Here is a 6,000-nt window from a genome sequence, read left to right on the forward strand (position 1 = left end):
GCTTGGTGTTTTTGTGTCACCTATCAAAACACATCTTTCTCAATCCACCATAACATCTCTGCCTGCACCTTACTCACAGTACAGCTATTTGTCCTGTTCACCTTACTCCAACCTCTTTCAACACAGCAGCCAGCCCTCAGTCCCACAGTTGTGGTATCATAAAATAATGTTTCCTCCTACACATGCCAAAGCTATGACCTTGAGCTCCACCATCTTCAACCTGTTGGCCACGAAAATGCTGCCTTTCCACCAGGTGGATACAGATGGTTTCAGAAAGTTTATGGCAATCGCAGTCCCCCAGTATCAGTTGCCCAGTCACCATTACTTTTCTAAGAAAACTGTGCCTGCACTAGCCTACCATGTCACAGACAACATCACCCGTTCCCTGAAAAAATATATGTCTGCAAGGGTGCATTTCACCACAGACTCCTGGATGAGCAAATATGGTCAGGGGCATTACATCTTGCTGACTGGGCACTGGGTGACTCTGGTAGCTGTGGGGACAGGTGGTCAAGGGGCTGCTTTACAAGTCTTTGATTCTCCAAGATTTGCTGGAAAACCGCCAGTATCTAACACTTCCTCCACTGCTTCTGGCTCCTCCACTTTTTCTAGGGCCTCCCCCTGAGCGCTCAACCTCTCGCTTAATCAGGCACGCGTTCCAGCAGTGCAGATAGAATCCCCCGACCTATGTACTGCTCAGCCATTGATCAGGCGTTGTTCAAATTTACATGCTTTAGGGTACCGTCACACATTGAAATTTCCATCGCTACGACGTTACGATTCGTGACGTTCTAGCGATATCGTTACGATATCGCTGTGTCTGACACGCTACTGCGATCAGACACCCTGCTGAGAATCGTACGTCGTAGCAGATCGTTTGGAACTTTCTTTCGTCGCTTGATCACCCGCTGACATCGCTGGATCGTTGTGTGTGACAGCGATCCAGCGATGTCTTCGCTTGTAACCAAGGTAAACATCGGGTAACTAAGCGCAGGGCCGCGCTTAGTAACCCGATGTTTACCCTGGTTACAAGCGTAAACGTAAAAAAACAAACCGTACATACTCACCCGTCGGTGTCCTTCAGGTCCCTTGCCGTCTGCTTCCTGCTCTGAGTGCCGGCCGGAAAGTGAGAGCAGATCACAGCGGTGCTGCGCTCTGCTCTCACTGTACGGCTGCACTCAGAGCAGGAAGCAGACGGCAAGGGACCTGAAGGACACCGACGGGTGAGTATGTACGGTTTGTTTTTTTACGTTTACGCTGGTAACCAGGGTAAACATCGGGTTACTAAGCGCGGCCCTGCGCTTAGTTACCCGATGTTTACCCTGGTTACCCGGGGACTTCGGCATCGCTCCAGCGCCGTGATTGCAACGTGTGACCGCAGTCTACGACGCTGGAGCGATGATTATACGACGCTGCGACGTCACGAATCGTGCCGTCGCAGCGATGAAAATTTCAATGTGTGACGGTACCCTTAGAGATCATAGTCACACAGCTCAAGAGTTGTAGACAGCTATCCAGGCCGAGTTAAAGCAATTGCTGTCTCCATTAAAACTGGAGGCAGGGAAGGTCATGTGCAATAACAATAAATAAAAATAACAATAAACAATAGCAATAGGTCATTGACTTGCATCACTACAGAAGTCTTTCAGCCTGCTGGTTAACTTTTTAAATTTTCAATGTTCCAATAAAGTGGAATTTCACTCTGCACATGTTGCAGCGATTGTGGCAGCAGCGATGATCCTTGGTATAGAATGTCTCTTTGCATAGCCTGGGCTAATGCAATCCAGAAGTGATGCAAATCACTCTTGCTGAGTGGACATAGATGAAGGACCTCTGCAGTCTTCTGCGCAATTTTGAAATGGCTGTTAAAGGGAACCTGTCACCCCCTCAGGCATTTGTAACTGAAAGAGCCACCTTGTGCAGCACAAATGCTGCATTCTGACAAGGTGGCTCTTTTATCTATGATGTTAGCACACACTGAAATAAACGTTTATAAAATGTGCCCCCTCATACCCTGAAATCGCCAGGGAGGCGGGTCTTTCCTTCCTAATTAGATGCAACACAGCCATCAATCCGAGCCTGTGCGTGCCGGGCACCACCTCCTCTTGCTGCACTATCATCCCCGGCGCCTGGGCGCAGGCGCCGGGGACGATAGTGCTGCAAGAGGAGGCGGCGCCCGGCACGCACAGGCCCGGAGTGACGGCTGTGCTGCGTCTGATTAGAAAGGAAAGACCCACCTCTCTGGCGATTTCAGGGTATGAGGGGGCACATTTTATAAACGTTTATTTCAGCATGTGCAGGCATCATAACTAAAAGAGCCACCTTGTCAGAATGCAGAATTTGTGCTGCACAAGGTGACTCTTTCAGTTACAAATGCCTGAGGGGGTGACAGGTTCCCTTTAAGATGGTTAATGTTTACAATGCCATCATCAGCATCACTATTCTGTTCACCTACATGCTGGAGCACACCTTGAATTGTCTGCTTGAGGAGGTGGTGGTCCCAGAGGAAGAGATGGAAGCAGATGAGGATGCATAAGGAATAACAATATTTCAATTTTCTGGACTGTCATCAAACAGGCGGGGGCAATGGGAGGATGGCTTTCAGTGATAGAAGGGGGCTCATGGTACCATACAAACTGTTAGTGAAGGTGTAGGAGCCGATGAACCAATGGAGGAGAACGAGGAGGAAAAGGTGATGGACACGCAACAGTGAGGCGATGAAGAGGATAATGATACCCTCCCTGTTGTCTGTGGTTGGCAGGAGGGAATGGGGGAAGAAAACTTTGAGTGTTACCATGCCACCAACACACCATGTACCTATACCTCATGGAAGCGTCTGACACATGAGTGCCTTCTTGCTGCATTAACTTCAACATGATGCCCGTGTTCTTAGGGTTAGAAATAGTGCTGACTACTGAGTTGCCATTCTGTTAGATCCACGGTACAATAGTAAATTTATCCAGATACCCCCCTCGGAATGGAATTCACAAGTTGGAGTATTGAAAAATGCTTGTAGTCAAGCTTAAAAGTGGTTTTCTCCAAGACAGCAGTGAGGCACACAGTGTGCATCAACATTGTACAAGTCCAACTCCGGGAATGTCAAGTCGTATTCACAAAAACATTAGCAGGATCAGCAGCAGTGTAAGTGACATAAGCAATTTCTGTGAGTCGTTTCACACATTTTTTGCACCAGCAAAACAAAGTACAAGTCTGACACATTGTGAATGACTGGAGAGGATGATACAGGAGCTCAACATCAATGCCATTAGGGTAGATTCAGACCATTTTGCATTTTGGTCTTCAAAAATTGAAGAGTGGCCTAAGCTTGCCTGTCACACCCTGAAGGATTTGTCATGCCTGGCAGCCAGCGTTCCCTCAGAGCATATCTTCAGTGCTGCTGATGGTATCCTGATGGATAAGGCTGTCCCCTCAAAGTGTTAACTGCCTAACTTTCATCAAAATGAACAGGTCATAGATCTCCAATGACTTTCGCACTCCAGTTGCAGACTGGGCAGAGTAGACGATGGAGTCGTTTTAGTGTCATGCATTGATCTTGCATTATTGCAGTCTGTTACACCTTTGTGGTGGCTTCGGCGCTTGTTGTGGCTAGTGCTGCTGATACTGCAAAAAATTTTTGAAATGTGGAGACTTGAAGTTGGGTCTCTATCTGGTTGGTTGCCTGTAGTAGAAGGTGTGTCAGAGGCTTATTATACTATTTAACTCTGTGTCAATTGATGCAACTTTAGTCATGTTTGACAATAATTTTTTGAAATGTAGAGAATCCAAGTTGGGTCTCCATCTGGTGGGTTGCCTATGTAAGTAGGTTTCCTCATCAGGAAGACAGACCTGTGTTTACTTTCACTCAACTACATGTTACTTTTCTTACATTTTTCTCCCATTAGTAATGTATGAAACTGATGTTTGTGCCGTCTTGAGTGTGGCTGGAAAAAAAAATTCAGGTGTTGCATAATGTATCATGGCTCCTTGCTGAAAAGGCTTACACTGCTCCCTTAACAACCAGGTCCTCATTGAAACTTCAATTCAAACATGTAAGTGCTGGCCCAGACCTTGATACTTAATGCATGGCCCTTGGCTGAATGCTGCTGTGTCAGTTGCAAATTCCTACTGTGGGTCAATAAATGCCATTTTTCATGGTGTCTGCACCTAATTTTACCTGTTTCTCCCATTAAATTCAATGGCTTTCTGGTACATTCGTCAAATTGCTAGGCGAATGTCTAAATGTTTGGCAAATCGAACCAAACCTTAAAAGGTTTGCTCATCTTTAATGATGATGACTCGACTATTATCTGCATACTTTCTCAAGTTATGCTCAAGTAAGCACTACAGATGATTAGACAAATCTCTATTAGTGAGCTGAAGTTTCGTGATTGGGAACATGCATTGGACCAGTGGCTAGATCTAACTTAATTTGCTACGGGTGTACTGTCATGCCCAGTCTCTAGTATACTGTTAGAGAGGGTATTCAGCAAGGCCAGTGGCTTTGTAAATCCCTAGCAGACTAGATACTGCTCTGCAAATGTGGGAAATCTTACATTTATGAAAATGAACCAGATATGTTTCAGCCAAATTTCATTCACCTACTGCTCACGCCAGTTATTATTTATACCATCTGCCTGCCTCCCTGTCTGACTTTGGCACAGTTCTGCTCCTTTCAAAGTTGATGGCCCATGCTTACCTGGACATGGAAATGATGCTGTACTGCTACTGCGAAATTCTGTTGCTGGCCCTACACTGACAGACATTTCCTGCATGCCCTATCACATTTTCATATAATGTGTCTCCTAGAACTGCACATCCATGCCAGCCTCACATCTACTGGTAGTCATCTAGGTTTATAAGTGCTTTGATTCTGCTGCTATGGCTGAGGTTACTGACCCTACTCTGCCAGACATTTCTTGGCAAGTAGGAGTATTTTTCATGACTTGTTGACAAGCTATTACTTCTTTACTTTGAAAACAATTAATCTGTTCCTGCTCCCTGAACCCTGAATACATGGATAATTTTTAGACAACAAGGTAAAAGACTTTGTCAATTTAAACATTTCATCCACTTTTGAAAATAAGTGTTGCTGGCGAGAACAATGCTTCCAAAATTTTTGCACAAAACTTTTGCTACGTTTTTACACCATAAAAACTACAAAATCTACTTGATGAATAGTCACCTTTATCTTGTTTTTTAATGACCTGCAAGCTTTTCTTTTCAAAATTTTGACAACAAACATTTGACTAAAATATTGTAATAAGTTCATTAGTTGTCTAAAAGATCAATTTAATGCATTTTATGTAATATTTTAAAGGTTTTCACTGTTACAGAATTCTGAACCACTGATTACTAGGGTTGAGCGACTTTTATTTTTATAGGATCGGGTCAGGTTTCACGAAACCCGACTTTCTCAAAAGTCGGGTCGAGTGAAATCGGCCGATCCTATAAAAAAGTCGGGGTCGGCCGAAACGCGAAACCCAATGCAGTGCAATGGGATACTATGGTTCCCAGGGTCTGAAGGAGAGGAAACTCTCCTTCAGGCCCTGGGATCCATATTTACGTGTAAAATAAAGAATTAAAATAAAAAAAATTGATATACTCACACTCTGGTAGTAACCGGCATCTTCCGTTCCTAAAAATGGTGCTTGAAAGACCTTTCGAATGCTTCACGGCTTGTGATTGGTCGCGGCGGCCCACGTGACCGCTGAGCGACCAATCACAAGCCGGTGACGTTATTCTCAGGTCCTGTTCTGGTTCTCAGGTACATGAGAATTAGGTCACGGCTTGTGATTGGTCGCTGAGCGGTCACGTGGGCCGCCGCGACCAATCACAAAGCCGTGACATCATCGGAAGGTCCTTCATGCGTTCATTCTTAAGAAGGAAGGCTGCCGGAAAGAAGCAGGGCACGTACGAGGGTGAGTATATACCTAATAGGAATATACTCACCCTCGGCTTCTTTCCGGCAGCCTTCCTTCTTAAGAATGAACGCGTGAAGGA

Source organism: Ranitomeya variabilis, chromosome 1 (genome assembly GCF_051348905.1).
Source record: "Ranitomeya variabilis isolate aRanVar5 chromosome 1, aRanVar5.hap1, whole genome shotgun sequence".
Taxonomy (NCBI): domain Eukaryota; kingdom Metazoa; phylum Chordata; class Amphibia; order Anura; family Dendrobatidae; genus Ranitomeya; species Ranitomeya variabilis.